Genomic DNA, 16,886 nt, shown 5'->3' with positions numbered 1-16,886 from the left:
ATTAAGCTTAGGGAGAGATCCTATACTTGGATCTTGGTTCTTCTATTTAAGGATAGCACAAGAACAAGAGAGAAAGGTGATCTCTCTTGTGCCCATTAAAACCGAAACATCCAATGTAAGAACATGATTTCTCCTCTATTTTGCTCATTTGTTTGCATGCATAAAATCCACATTTAATTTTATGACAAATTAAATTAAATCATATATGAATATGCAAGTATATAGATCTACTTTTCCTTCACAAGCAAGGGTTTGGTTTGGGGAAGTTTGATGCATGTCCTAAATATGATGTTTTACACCATATTTTACACGCATTTCAGAGCTCAATTATGTAGTTTATGCTACTATTTTCCCTATTTTCGTCTACTTTCGTGTTTTTGTATAATATTGCAGAAATGTGAAGAATCCAGCGGAAATCGAGCCGAATCCGTCCCTAAGTACTTAGCATTGCATTTGACATGACGTAAAGACTCGGGAAGCGAACTTGGTGTACGGAGCAAGGCCTTAAAGATAGATTTGCGAGAGTTTCAGAAGCGGATTACCAGCTACAGTGGTCTATAGACTGACCTACATAGTCTATAGACTGTCAGAATGCTGAATAGAAGTCTGCAGGAAGAGTAGTTAGTCGATCGACTGATGCCTGTGGTTGATCGACCAGAGCACGATTATCAGAAGCTACTTTACAGCGGAGCTTGGTCGATCGACTGGTCCAAGTGGTCGATCGACCACCCCACGACTCTAACGCGCAAATTAAAATTAGAATTTCGAAAGCCCAATGTAATTAGGTTTTAGGAATAAAAGTTACGTAAGACTATATATATAACGTAACCTGAGGTTTCAGAAAAAAGGAGATGGAATTAATTAGGGTTCAATACACAGAAGTTGAACTTTGGATTATTTCATTAGTTTAGATTAGTTTCATCAATAAAGTTTACTTTTCGTATTGGGTTTTGATCTTTTCTCTTCAATTCTTCTTTACGGTATTCCTCTGTTTATTTGTTCAATTTCGTTGCTTTGATTCTTCCGTAGTTTAGAATTGCTAGTTAGATTTCCCAAAGCCGAATTCTCATTTCATGTTAGTTATTTATTTAGTTAATTCAGTTATGAAATCAATTGCTTTATTTGTTAATTTTATTGTTGTTGTTAACACCATTATGAGTAGCTAAGTACCTTTGCTAAGATGTGAGGGGAGCTATAGCTTAGACGACATAGAATAGGTGACCCCGAATTAGGGCATGGTTGATCGACTGGCTTAACTGGTCGATCGACTATGTCGTGTGGTCGGTCGACTGAGGTAGTTGGCCGATCGACCAGACCTGTGTTTCATTAGCATCGTTTGATTTGTTAAGTGCAATATTTGACAATGAGACCGAGAGGAGACATGTTAAATGCTTAGTTTTGACCAACCCATAGATCGAGAGATAGGGGGGGCATTAATTAATGAATTAAGACAACTAAATTGCTAAGATCGAAAGATAAGTAATTTAGGCTTTAGGAATCACTTTTCAGGGCGAGAGCTAGTATTAGTGAGACCTAGGGACTAGTAGCATAGGCCGAAAGGAGCTACTAGTTAACTTGGACCGAGAGGACATTTTTTACACATCCTACACGACTGTATTTCGGACTTACCTAGGATTATATGCCATCGCAGCTATAGTGAACCAACCGTCTTAGCTCCTTTTTATCATTTGCTTACACTTATTTCTATTGTTTGTTTATCTATTTTTGCATTTAGACTTAGATTTACTTCAATCTAAAACCCCCCAGAAATTCCGTAGACTGAAATAAAACAACTTAACTCCCTACCTTCCTGCGGATCGACTCTTACTACTGCTTGCTAGTTGTAGTTTGGAAAATTATAAATATTATTTTTGATATTCACATCGGCAGGTATCACCCACCACACCTACTACTAGGTCAACCGCCGCCGTAAGGGAAGCCTATGAGGCCTACCTAAAAGAGTCGGCCGCTATCAAGAACATCTTGATTTTCTCTATGGAACCCGATCTCCAAAGGAGTTCTATTAAGATGAGCACGGCCTATGAGATCTACACCAAGCTTGTGACCATGTTTTCGCAAGCTCCTAGGATCATCCAATATGAGGCGGCCTCCGCATTTTTCGAAATCAACATCAAAGAGGGCCAAAAGGTTAGCCCTCATGTGCTCAAATTGATTGAGCTTGTTGAGACTCTTAAGATCCAAGGGGTTGACATTCTCGAACAACTCGTTGTAGACCGAGTTTTACATTCCTTGAACAAAGTCAAAACATATGTGCAGTTTAGGGTAAACTACAATATGCAAAATATGAAGACTTCTATCCATGAATTGCAGAAATTGCTTGTGCAAGCCGAGAGAGATATGGGTCTTAATGTTAGCTCAACCAAGGATGTGCTCACAATTACAACAAGAGCAAAGGGAAATTTAAGAGGAGTGCTAATAAGGGCAAGAAACCCACTTCCTTCAAAGGAAAAGGAAAAACAATTGAGAAAAGCTCTTCTAAAAGGGGTGCTACTTCCGAACACAAATGCCATTATTGTAATGGCATATGACATTGGAAGAGGAATTGCCAAAGTATCTTGGAGATATGAAAGCTGGAAAGATTATTCCAATAGGTAATAAATAAAATTCTCCCTATCATTTATGGTTTGAATTTCAATATCAACTTTGGTATTTGGATACAAGTTGTGATTCTTACACCTTTTAACTTGTTTTTTAAGGGCATCCGGACAAAGGCAAAGACAAGCAAGCCTAAGGAGGCTCTTCAAGGGAAGCTAGAGTAGCCGCCCATAGTAGAAGACCTATGGAAGCTTGGCCTTTATTTTGATAGTCTTCTTTTTATTGTTGTATTTTGAACTTGTTGTTTTAGAACTCTTTTAATTTCCTAGTTGGACATTGAAATTAGTTTATTTCCTTTTGTTTTCAAGAACAAGAAGTTGTATTTGAATTTTAGTGGCCTGGTTTGTAACCCAAGTCACTCGATTTATGGAAATTTTTCATTCTAAAACTTGTCATCATACACCTTTCATATCAAAACATAAATTATGTTGACTTAAACTAATCATAAAAGAATTACAACGATGGGATCATTGTAATTAGTTCATAATCCGCGAATTTAATTCTCACTTATGCTATTGTGACTTAATGTCACATCTTATTTGATATAAGAAAGAATGATTATAAAGTCAAAAAGAGTTATTTGAACTCTAAAAGGGGAAATTTTATAAACCAATTGGCTACATCACTTATAACATTGACTTGAGACCACTTATAAGACTCCATACGAGCTATGGGAGGGCTTAAGACCTTAAGATTATATATGACATGGATATGAGTCCAATCCTTTACCTTATAAGGGTTAGTCTACTTTGAAGCTAGATTATAACGTCTTAACAAAAGAGTCATCTATTAAGGTTATAATATATGATATCTTCTTCCTTCACAATCATAAGTCTAAAATTGTTTGTTGCTTATAAGACTATCTTTCGAGAAAAATAGATGTATTTTTCAAAAGATAGAGTGGGAGAAGATTAGCAACAAACATACAACTAGTTAGGAACTAGTGAGGAGACCAAAAGAAAGCGTTCTTAAATGAAATTCATGACATATGAGGAGACCAAAAGAAAGCTTTCGTAGATAAAACTCTAGACTAGTGAGGAAACCAAAAGAAAATGTTCTTTACATATAATAAGATTATGAAGTGGTTGAATTAAGTAAATTCAATTCTATTTTACATAAGAGCCAAATGAACCAAAGTAAAATTTGTGCAAAAGAATAAATTTGTTTTGAGTTGCATAGACATACATAAAAGATGTCTGCAAAGCTAAGTTAATATGTAACTATGATGAGATCCACGTAATCATTGCTACACCTCATAGTGTGTATGATCAAGTTAGATGTCAAAACAAATTTCTAAATAGGTATTTAGAAAAGGGTGTGTGTGTGACATAAGCACAAGATTTTGATTAACACTTAAGACTGCAATGATCTTTTCAATCATGTGATAAGAAAATGGTTTCACTCGAGTTGTCAAGAGACCATATGTATGCATGGAGTTGAGTGGGAGTCAAAATTGCCATGTTTAGACATGAAATGCAGTGGGAGATATTGTCTTTCATATTGATGTCATATCACTCATTGAGGATGACATGGTAACACTACCATCTATAAGGGAGTGTTTTGGTCTACAATTCTCAATGAACGATGACATATTGCATCCCAAAATTCCAATTCTATTATGACATAGAGAATTTTAGATTGACACTTAGATAAGTATCTTATATTGATAAGATTATTTATCCGTTTAACATCAACAAGGTTGAGTAGGTTATTCATATTGATGAAAGTGGAATTACTATGATAGAGTCATAATCATTCGCTGAACCTAATAAGTTGTTGATCGCATGAAATCGATTGCTAATGTTTCCGCCATTAGAACGATCATGTATCCCATTATGTGCACATGCCGTGATGAATCATATGCTTGGAGCATAATAAGTCAATAACAAGTTAATTCGAGTGAAGGTCTTTTGAAAACCTTAAAGAACATCATTTAAGATTCTTGAGGAGAATTGAGGATTCGTTCTTATATTTGGATGATATACTAAGTTGTGTGTTGAAGGGTTACTCAAACTCTAGTTTCCAAACCTATAAGGATTTGTCAAAATCCTAAGCTGATTTTATTGAATTAGGAGTAAGAGACTAGAGAAATGTTTTAGTTTCAACCATTGCAAGTTCTACAAACAGGATCTAAGTACATTGTGATAAGATGGTCAACGTAGGGAATGAGAGTAGATCCCTCTACCAAAGACTTTATCCCAAGTTATATGATAACAGTGGGAGCATCTTCCAAGTATAAGAGCCCAAGTCTAGTAAGAAGACTAGAATCTACTTAGATAAATTCATGTCATTAGAAATAACATTAAATTGAAGGAAATAGCAATTCATAAAGTTGGAATGTATGGATACATGGTATATTCACTTAGCAAGCTTTTATTGAAATTTAACTAGTGTAAAATGTACAATATAGATTATGAGATATGAAGTAGTAATAAGGTATTGACTATTCATATATGATAATCACATTTATCGTTCGAGTTAAACTCATCCATTACCTTATTATATCCAAATGGGTTGTTGAGATAATATTGAACCCCATTGAAGTGAACTGGATTGACATAGTATGCGCCCCTGGTTACTTATAGGAGGTGACGTCTCGAAGTGACTAGAGTGTGATGCGATTGATGGCAAGTTCAAGTGCCATATGGTCATATGGGATGACTAGTCGATCATATTGACAGACTGTATGGGACACTCTGTCGGGCAGTGACCGCTTATAGAGTTCTGGAAATTCATAAAGCCTGGTCGTGGTAAGAGCTACTATAGTATTCTTATGAGTCGATTCTTTTGACTAGAGACTATTCGCCGAAGTTGGCACAATTTTCTGATTGACTTTGATTTATACTCTACAACTGTCGTAATTGAAGTCAAATGAGTGTATTTTGGGTCATGATGATCTGTGACTAAATGAAGGGAATAGTGCGATAGGAATTGTCCACCCCCTTGTCAGGGTTATAGAAAATCTCAGGGCCACACAAGGAGTAGTGAACTGAAAATGCGTGGCCATGCTCGGAAGGTATCTACGGTAGATAATTCCGGTCAGACAGTTACTCTCTAGATCGAGGAAACCACTCAAGATATGATCAAATGCAAGTACGACCTGCAAGACACCTTGCATTGAGTGGGAGATTGTAATAGGACAAGAGAATTGGTGACGCACACTTGTCTCGGACAAGTGGGAGATTGTTAGAGTAAGTGTCCTCAACAATAGTGAGATCACATGGCTAAATCTCAAATTAAGAATACGTAAGGCATGATTCATTTATATAGTCAACTAATCAACATTAATCAGTAATGATTGGCTAACTAGAGTTTGACATTGCTGTCGTTTGACGGTGGTGATCAGTTGATCCCTTAAGGTCACACCTATAGGACAATTCCCTTAATAGAAAAGTTGATTAGTTGTATATCAATACAAGTTAATCAATTCCTTAAATTTGAACAATTCCTTTTGTGTGAGACAATATTTATATCTTATTGTAATTTGATTAAATAAGATTTATTTTAGTAATTAAAAGACTTTATTACTAAAATTCGTTAATGTTTGTGAAACAATTAAATAAAGAATGATTGATTGATTATAATTGCAAAATGTCGTGAATTATATTTATATGCCCATTTTATTTATGTGATAAAGAATTACTAGACAATTTGTTATATGTAATTTGATTAACGTATATAATGATATTTATTTGATAAATATGCATTAAATTAGTTAATAAAATGTTACATACTACATATGACATATTGTATGACAAATGACAAATTGACAAAATAAAATGGAAGTCCATTTTATAGAGGGGCACCGGTTTTTGTAGAGGAAATGGGTTTATTTGTGTTTGTCAATATTGTATGGCAAACATAATGATCACTCTATATAATAGCTTTACACACCTAGTTTTTAGATAAGAGAAAAAGAGAAAGGTGAAGGCCATGTATTGGCCTTCTTCACCTCACCAAACCGGCTCCCCCCTCCTCCATATAGAGAAAATTGTTCTCTAATTTCATTCATACAGTCTTTAATCATTCTTATCTTATTCTCCCACATCTCTCTAAAAAATAGTTTTGGAAACTTTAAAAATTGTTCAACTAAAATTCTAATTTCCATATATAAGATTACTAGTGTAGTAATAAAGATATTATTAGAATTATTTAAGGATACTAGTATATTAATCTAGTTATTTAATATATTAGTTTAAGGGTTTTGTTTTGGGTGGAACAAGAGGAGGATCTCTATATTTGGGATTTAGGAGGATCATCCATAATACTTGAGCCCAAGAACAAATAAAGAAGGTGTCCTTATTTGTGCCCTTATTTTCGAACCAAAAACAATGTAAGAACCATTGTTTTCTTATTTTATCTCTTATTTAGTTATGCATGCACTAGATCTTTAGAACTCATATTAAAATGTTAATTAGTTCACGATTAGAAAAGTCTAATAATAGGTATATGAACCTAACAGTTACTGCAGCAAGAGCTTTCACCAGGCTATCAATCTTTTTGAGGATGGCCAGGGACAAACCATGCACACCCTTATCTTACCAGGGATACCAGACACAAACCAGGCCAACAACAATCACAACAACAACACTGAGGCAATATCAACTTTCAGTCTAAGTTCCTCAAGCAATAAGTGCATGATTCAGACTAGCCACCAGCTGCCACCTTGGCCAGCTGAATCTTTGTTCAACTAATCACAAAGTAATCCTAAGGAGCCAGGCCAATTTCCTAAAACATTGCACAGAAAATCAGACTGAAAAGCAAGTTGTAGGAGGGTAATTCAGATAAAAGTAAAGTTGCCATTTTTGGCCAAGCAAGGGAAAAACTCTCAACAAAGAAACTCTTGGCCTATTTTAGCATTCATGAGATAGAGCCTTAAGCCACAGATGGTGCCTAGACCAAGGTCATTTGATCTTCAACAATCAGCCAAAGAAATACAGCAGCCAAGGATAGCCTGTCACTATCAACCTGCAGCTCTTTTGTTCTTGTTCAATTTGCTTTAATTTCCTTTTGTATCCGTTGTAAAATATTTCCACTACTCTTGTTTTCTTCCTAAGATTAATCCTGGCCCTTAGATGGAGATATCTAGGGTTTATTTGTACTGAAACTTCACACGAAAAGCCTATATAAGGACCCTTCCTCAGTCTAATTTACTCAGGCTTTGATTAATGAAAAACCTTGAGATTTCTCTCAAAATTTTCAATTCTTATTAACTTTGCTGAGACTTAGTTGTAAGTCAGACTTAATATATTCTTGTACTTGCTTAGAATGTGTTTAGGATTTGTGGTGTTACTTTGGACAGGTCTGTGCTTGCTTGAGCTGTTTTAAGTGCATTGTCTGTCTGTCTTGTATTTGCTCTCCGCTTGCTTGAGTAAATTCATTTCAGGCTCCTAAATTATTAAGTGCAACTTTGGTGCTTGCTTGAGGGTGAATTTGATAATTATTTCCTGGTTTCTAGTCACAAAAGAGTCATTCAACTCAACTGAGGAAACTGTCTGAGAATCAGTCAGTGTCAGTCTGGTTTTCTAATTATTAAAAATACTAAAATTATGAATTTTGGCACAGTTTAAGTTTACCATTTCAACTAAATTGTCACCAATTTTCATAATTTTTCAACTAAATTGTCACCAATTTTTTACAAAAATCCTCAAGTTATTGCATTCCCTGAGAATTGCTCATTTGTCTATTTCAGGGATTGTCCAAATTGTGTCTGTCCCCATAGTCTGGGAGTACTCGATCGGTTGGCGGTTGTACTCGATCGAGTGGTGATGTACTCGATCAAGTACTCAGCCCAATTCTATTGTTCGCGGAACATTCCTAAGTCGGTTTAACTTGTAATATAAATACCAAACTCGATACCTATGAATAGGTTATGTTTAGTTACGCCTGTTAACTACTAGAAACTCTTAGATTAGTGGAGATATTGTTATTGCTTCCGGATATACATACTTTACGGTCTTCATTAATCTTTGTTTAGTTATTGTTAATTCAATTTTTAGTTTACACAATTAATTCATTGTTCATCTTATTTATGCTTTCAATTATGTTTGCCTTTAATATTATTGTTGTTGTTAGTACTAGTATGTGTAGCTAAACTCCTAATATAGGGTAAAGGGGATCTAGGATCATGTTAGAAGAGGGTAATTAATATATTAACTATTAAATTGCTTTTGGTTGTTACTCAGTTATGGTTTTGAATCTAATTGATTAATTACTGATCAAAGTTGATTAATTAGTATTGCAAATTAGGATTATCACCGACCAAGTTAAGTCTAATATAGGCTGCGATAACTGAATAGACTAACTTACTGATAGCTACCACATGTTAAGTTTAGATCTAAAGGGCATATTAGAATCGACCGATCATATGACCTTAAACAACCCAATTGCTCTATTAATTAATTAAGTCTCACCCCCAGATAACTGACCTAGCAAACCCGATCCCTAGACCTTTTAATCTTATCGAATTCATTATTTATTTATTTTGAAATTAGTTTTAGCAAATGATGTGACTCATTTTAGAGCATATTTAGTCCCCGACTTAGCCTTGTTCCTATGCTTTTTAGTGCATAACTGGGTAATTTACTGTCTTTAGTCTTTCGCTTTGTATATTCTTTGAGGTTTTGATCCCTTGGTAGGAAAGGAGTAAGAACCTTGCATTTTCATGACAAAATTTAGCTAAATTGATCGAATCTAATGACCAAGCATCAAAGTAAAGACAAGACTAGAACGCCTATGTAAATAATGAAGTAAATGGGCAATGATGAGAAGATCCTTGCATCTCCAACAAAATCCTTGAGGATTGTTGGAGAAAGAAAAGAAGAATAAGCTCACTGGCTTACAATCCGGGCGTCACAGTGCACGGGACGAGCGTCCTAGCCTGCTTCAATCTGAGCGTCCTATTGCCAATCCGCTCGTCCCGGCCCCTCATAATCCGAGCGTCGCCCTCAGCAAGCCGCTCGGATTCCTCTCCAGTGCAGGCCGTCCCTCCCTCAAGCCGCTCGAGATGAGCATATTCTATGAAGACTAGCGAAGCGGAGATGAGCATCTCCTTCGAGAGCAGCACTTCCTCAAGTTTTCTTAAGGGTCTTAATCGTCATTTAAGCCCTTAGTAACCCAAATTTATGTACCTAATCCTTAGTATAAATACCCCATTGTACTAATTAGATTACACATCCTTCTTATGCTCTTTTTAGCTTCTAATCTCATCCTAATCTTGTAATCAACTCTTAGTTAAGCATTAATACAAATCTCATTTCCTTAATTTCTCTATTGTTCATTATTTATTTTGGGTAATTGAAGATTATTTGGGTATTATTGGGAGATTGACAACCTTCTATCAATCATCAAGTACTTCTATTATTCGTTGCTTATTATTTTGGAAGCATCATTAGGTATAATTATCTTAATCCCTTTTTAATTATTGTTAATCATTTCCATTCATTCATCATGTTTTGCTTTGTTAATATAATTGACAACCTTGTTAGCATGTTAAACTTGATAATGAGTGAGTAGTCTCTTAACTAGGGTTAATGGGGAATTAGGGGAAACCAACATGGAGGATGATTCATACTTAATCTAATATGTTCACATAATTTATTTGCTTGCTTGTTGTGATCTCAACTTATACACATGTTATGTTTGATGAAATGCGAGCCTATGAATCCTTGCATTTTTTTACCCATCACTTACCTATTCAATGAGACTTGTAAGACATAAACCAACTCGAGTCTCATTAGACCATGCATATAGTTGAGTAGGGAGGATTAAGTCGACTTGTAGGTGTTGTACAATCTAATCGATTCGGCTCTGGGACCCAAACCTTCCTAGGATTGTAAGATATAAACCAACTCGATCCTATCACAACAATAATTGCTTGCTTATAATTTGAGAACATGTTTGTATGATCAATTCCCATGTATCCCCTATGAACTCATGACACCCTAGTGCTTTTAACAGATTGTTTACATCTCATTTTAATCATCTTGCTTGTTTATTTACATTGTTATTTAGTTTAGAGATCTCTTATCTTAACCCAAATTGTGACACCCTTAGACACGACCATTTGCAATCGAAAATCCTACATCAATACCCTTCCCTTGGAATCCGACCTTTACTTACCTCTTTACTAATAGTAGAGTAGTTTGTGAAGTTATAAATATTGTTTTGGTCTTGGTACTCCTAACGACAAGTAACCGAAAATGATAGTCCGACCAAAAATGGCGCCGTTTCCGGGGACGGTGTTAACTTGATTTGATTTTCTTTGATTGTTCTTAGTTGTGTCTTTCTTTGCCTTGGGGAAGTAAAATCCTCAAGGTTTGTTCTAATTGTTTTCAAGTTATTTGATATTTTGCATGGCTAGAAGATCACAAGGTACCTTGTTACCCATTGATGACGAAATTGAAAGAACTTTGACAACCAATAGAAGACTTGCTAGAAATACTTTGAGAGGTATTGGTGAGATTGTGGACATTCAACCAAACAATATTGAGTTCATGAACCCTTTAGCAAGAGAAGGAGAAGATAACCCAACACATACCCCACCACAAAATCAACCAACAATGCCTAAATTTTCATCACATTCCGTACCAACCGAGGAGAACCTACCAAATGGTACTAACACACCACAACATTTGACCGGTAATTTCATTGCAAAATCCGCATTTATCCAATTAGTCGAAAGAAGCCAATTTGGGGGGATGCCTAGTGAAGACCCTCATTCTCACATGGAGACTTTTTGTGACTATTGTGATGTTATTTCACAAACCGGAGTGACTCAAGACCAAATTCGATGGGTCTTATTTCCTTTTTCTTTGATTGGTACCGCGAAACAATGGTTAAAGAGCCTTGATAAGGCTACTCTTGGTATTGACTCTTGGAAGAAATTGGCACTTGCTTTCTACAAAAAGTTCTACCCTTCGGAAAAGACTAACATGCTAAGAGCCCAAATCACGGGATTCAAACAAAGGGACGAAGAATATTTGTATGAAGTTTGGGAGCGATTCAAAGGAACTTGTCACTCATGTCCTCATCACGGACTTAGCGAGTGGTTCTTGGTACAACAATTTTGGAATGGTCTTTATGAAGATGATGTGACCATAATTAGAGCATATTTAGTCCCCGAATTAGCCTTGTTCCCATGCTTTTTAGTGCATATTTGGGCCATTTATTGTCTTTATTCCTTTGTTTTGCATATTCTTTGAGGTTTTGATCCCTTGGTAGGAAAGGAGTGCAAACCTTGCATTTTTCATGGCAAAATGAAGCTAAATTGATTTAATTCAATGACCAAGCATCAAAGAGAAGACAAGATTAGAAGGCCTTTGTACATACTATAGTAGATGGGCAATGATGAGAAAAGATCCTTGCATCCCCGAGGAAATCCTCGAGGATTTTATGAAGGGAAAGGAAGAAAAGAAGAAAGGAAGAAGCTGTAAGACAATCCGAGCGGATTGCCAACAATCCGCCCGTCCAAGAGGTGCAATCCGAGCGTCTTCCCCAGCTGGACGCCCGTCCAGAACCACCACAATCCGCCCGTCTTCCCTTGAATCCGCTCGTCCAACAAGCAGGCAATCCGCCCGTCCCGTGCCCTAGACGCTCGGATTGTGTGTCAGCTATTTCATCTTCTACTCGTTTCATGAAGGATGCGCATATTTTTCTAAAGACCGGCGAAAAGGAGACCGGAGTCTCCCTTGAGACCGGCGATTCCTCAAGGACTTAATCGTCATTTAAGCCCTTAGTAAACCCTAATTTATGTAACTAATCCCTACTATAAATACCCCATTAGGCTAATTAGATTATCATGTTCTTCTTAGCAATCTCTAGTGTAGTTTATATCAATCAAATCTCTCTTTAAATCTTGTAATCAACATTTAATCAAGTTTTAATACAAATTTCATTTCCTTAATCTCTCTTTGGTTCATCTTTCATTTTGGGTAATTGAAGATTATTTGGGTTATTATTGGGAAATTGACAACCTTCCAATCAATCATCAAGTACTTCTATTATTCTTTGCTTTATTATTGGAATCATTAGTAGGTATAATTCTCTTAATCTCTTTTTAATTATTGTTAATTATCTTCATTTATTCATCATGTTTTACTTTGTTGGTGTGATTGACAACCTTGCTAGCATGTTCAACATGATAATGAGTGAGTAGTTTCCTTAGCTAGGGTTAATGGGTAATTAGGGAAAACCAATATGGGGGATGATTCATGCTTAAATTAATATGTTTTCATAGTTTATTCGCTTGCTTGTTGTGATCTCAACTTATGCACATGTTATGTTTGATGAAATGCGAGCCTATGAATCCTTGCATTTTTTTACCCATCACCTATCTTTTCAATGAGACTTGTAAGACATAAACCAACTCGAGTCTCATTAGACCATGCATATAGTTGAGTAGGGAAGATTAAGTCGACTTGTAGGTGTTGTACAATCTAATCGATTCGGCCCCGGGACCCAAACTTTCCTAGGATTGTAAGATATAAACCAACTCGATCTATCACAACAATAATTGCTTGCTTATAATTTGAGAATATGTGTGTATGATCAATTCCCATGAATCCCCTATGACCCCATGACACCCTAGTGCCTTTATTCAATTGTTTACACCCCTTTTTAATCATCTTGCTTGTTTACTTTTATTGCCATTTAGTTTAGTGATCTCCTACTTCAAACCCCAAATTGTGACACCCTTAGGCACCACTAGTTGCAATTGAAAATCTCATCTCAATTCTCGTCCCTTGGGATCCGACCTTTACTTGCCTCTTTACTAATTGTAGATTTGTTTGTGGAGTTAGAAATTGTGTTTTGGTCTAGGTGCTCCTAACGACAAGTACCGAAAACTAAACCTCCAAGTGAGTCCGACCAAAAATGGCGCCGTTGCCGGCGACGATGTTAACTTGATTTCGATTTTCTTAAATTGTTATTAGTTGTCTTTCTTTGCCTTGGGGAAGTAAAACTCCTCAAGGTTTGTTCTAATTATTTTCGAGTTGTTTGATATTTTGCATGTCTAGAAGATCACAAGGTAACTTGTTACCCTTTGATCATGAAATTAAAAGGACTTTGACAAACAATAGAAGACTTTCTAGGAGAACTTTGAGAGGTATTGGTGAGGTTGTAGATATTCAACCAAACACTATTGAGTTCATCAACCCTTTTGCAAGAGAAGGTGAGGAGAACCCAACACAAAATCCAACACAAAATCAACCCACAATGCCTAAATTTTCATCACATTCCGTACCCACCGAGGAGAACCTACCCAATGGTACTCCCACACCACAACACTTAACCGGAAATTTCATTGCCAAATCCGCATTTATCCAATTAGTCGAAAGAAGCTAATTTGAGGGGATGCCTACTGAAGACCCTCACTCTCACATGGAGACTTTTTGCGACTATTGTGATGCGATTTCTCAAACCGGTGTAACTCAAGACCAAATTCGATGGGTCTTATTTCCTTTTTCTCTAATTCGCACCGCAAAAAAATGGTTGAAAGGCCTTGAAAAGGCTACTCTCGGAATTGATTCTTGGAAAAATTTGGCTCTAGCTTTCTACAAAAGGTTCTATCCACCGGAAAAGACTAACATGCTAAGAGCTCAAATTACGGGCTTTAAGCAAAGAGATGAAGAATATTTGTATGAAGCTTGGGAGCGATTCAAGGGAATTTGTTGCTCATGTCCTCATCATGGACTTAGCGAGTGGTTCTTGGTACAACAATTTTGGAACGGTCTTTATGAAGACTCAAGAAACATTCTCGACATGGGATCAAATGGAATGTTCACCGAAGTTAACGACAATCAAACTTGGAACAAGATTGAGGAAATGGCGGTCCATAATTCACAATATAGTAGACCTCACAAGGCTACTAGAGGAGGAAAGCATGAAGTGGACTCTATTACTCAATTGGGTGCTCAACTCAGTGCTCACATTGATACCATCAATTTGAAGTTCGAAAAAGCTATGGCTAGAGTTGAAGAATCCTCAAAATCACCAAAGCAACATATTAATGCCATGACGGCATTTTCATCAATCCCAAGTGGGATATGTGAGAATTGTGGAACTTTGGGACATGACCAAAGTGAATGTAAGGGAACAAATGAACAAGTAAATGCTTTTCAAGGATACAAGAGTGGTACCCCTTATTCAAACTATTACAATGAAAACACCAAATTCCACCCAAATCTCTTATACAAAATCCAAAATGTTCAAAACCCTCAACCAACATACACCCCATATCCCATGAGAAACCAAAATCAAAGACCCTTTTACAACCAAAACCAAGGTTACCAAAATCAAACTCCATACAATCAACAAAATGACCAAGGTTTTGATGTTCAAAAAGCGGTCCTCCAAATGCAAAAGAATCAACAAGAGTTTTTCACTAAAATGCAAAAGGATAGTCAAGCAGAGGAAATCACCATCAACAACATCCTAGCCCACACCAAAATGTTGGAAACCCAATTGACTCAACTAGCATCTTCAAGCTCACAAAGACAAAAAGGGCAATTACCACCTCAAAGTAATCCCCCAAGACATGAAACGGTTAGTGCCATTCACTTGAGAAGTGGTACGAGGTATGAAGCACCGGAGAAGCAAGTTGAGGATAAAGTTGTGGAAGCTAGTGACAAAGAAGAAGTTGTGCAAAACTCCAAGGATGGAGAACCATCAAAAGAAGAAATTTCAAAGAAAAATGAAGACAAGGCCAAGGAGAAGGAGCCCATTGTGATTAGACTTCCTTTTCCGAGTCGTCAAGCCAAGCCCAAATTTGATGACCAACTTGGAAAATTTATGGAGATTGTGAAGAATTTGGAAGTCTCGATTCCTTTCACGGAATTAATCAATCACGTGCCGGCTTATGCAAAGTACATGAAAGACATCCTTACTAAGAAGAAGTCGATCCGGAAGCTTGAGACTATCGCCTTCACTAAGGTGAGTAGTGCAATACTTCAAGGGAGTTCACCTCCAAAACTTAAAGATCCGGGAAACTTCTCAATACCGTGTACCATTGGCGACACCACGATCAACAAAGCCTTATATGATCTAAGGGCTAGTGTGAGTGTTATGCCGTACTCGGTGAGTAAAAGGTTAGGGATGGGAGAGCTTAAATGCACCAATATCACACTCCAAATGGCCGATAGATCGACGAAGACACCATTGGGGATATGGGAAGATGTTCCCGTAAGAGTTGGGAAATTTTTCATCCCGGTGGACTTTGTCATTGTTGACATGGAAGAAGACTCCAATATTCCAATCATTCTAGGTAGCCTTTCTTGCATACCGCGGGTGCGGTGATAGATGTGAAGCATGGAGAGCTCACTCTAGAGGTGGGAGATGAAAGCATAACTTTCAATCTTGACAAGACCATGAGAGCTCCCCGTTTGCATGAACCATGTTTTATGGTTGATCATTATAGCCGGAAGGATGATAGGAAGAAGTCGGAACTCCAATGGAAGAAGAAAGTCAATGATGCTCCATTTAAAGAGCAAGGAAATTGTAACAAAGAGAGCTTGAAAAACTCACCAAAGTCAAGCAAGGAAGAGGATGGCCTCATTGGCCAAGACAAGAAAGTGGGAGAGTTGTCTCTATCAACTCAACAGATCTTTAGTGACCAAGTAGATGAAGTTTGTGGTCTTTGGGACGATGAGTTTGAAGGGATTTTCAATCCCTACATTGGTAATGATATCGATCAAGACCAACATGAAGGACATCAAGTGCAAAGATCTATTGAGGATCTTTATCATAATAATGAACAAGCTTTTGACTACTTCTTCAAGGTGTTGAGTAACATCAAAAATACCGTGGACATGCCCCCATGACATCTCACTAAGGATGAGAGTTTGGTGGAGTCCTCTCCAAACCACCATTTGTAAATATTTCTAACTCCCTAACTTGCATTTTAATTCTTACATTGCATTTTTTGTCATTTTTGGATTTTTATGCTTTGATCAAGATATTTATCATTTTTGAGAGAAGTGAGGGAGGGACTAATTATTTTATTGATGTGTAGTGCTTTAGCTTAGTATGGGGATAACAATTGCCTAGGCTATTCATGCCTTAGTAGTGCCCCTACAATGAAGAACACGATATTTGAAGAATGAAAATGACACGGGATATGCAAGTGCACGGATGGAACTGAATCCGGGTAGACTAAGAGGAATCCGAGCGTCCTTATGGGGAATCCTCTCGTCTTATGGGAATCCGAGCGTCTATGGGAGAATCCGTCCGTCCAAATGAGCTGCAAAATTGAAAATTTTGGTCTGTTAGAGAAT

At 36.9% G+C, this 16,886-nt stretch overlaps 2 non-coding genes across 2 annotated transcripts; both read right to left on the bottom strand.

The window, feature by feature from the left end:
• Window positions 1-11,549: 11,549 nt before the first annotated feature.
• On the bottom strand, window positions 11,550-11,656 carry LOC141610354 (small nucleolar RNA R71). The gene has a single exon (XR_012528257.1). It is a non-coding gene; the product is annotated as a small nucleolar RNA R71 (small nucleolar RNA).
• Window positions 11,657-14,202: 2,546 nt separating this feature from the next.
• LOC141609612 (small nucleolar RNA R71) lies at window positions 14,203-14,309 on the bottom strand. The gene has a single exon (XR_012527537.1). It is a non-coding gene; the product is annotated as a small nucleolar RNA R71 (small nucleolar RNA).
• Window positions 14,310-16,886: the final 2,577 nt, after the last annotated feature.

This window comes from Silene latifolia, chromosome 10, assembly GCF_048544455.1.
Source record: "Silene latifolia isolate original U9 population chromosome 10, ASM4854445v1, whole genome shotgun sequence".
Taxonomy (NCBI): Eukaryota; Viridiplantae; Streptophyta; class Magnoliopsida; order Caryophyllales; family Caryophyllaceae; genus Silene; species Silene latifolia.
The sequence above is the reverse complement of the archived record's forward strand: the minus strand, read 5'-3'. Positions and strand labels throughout refer to the sequence as shown.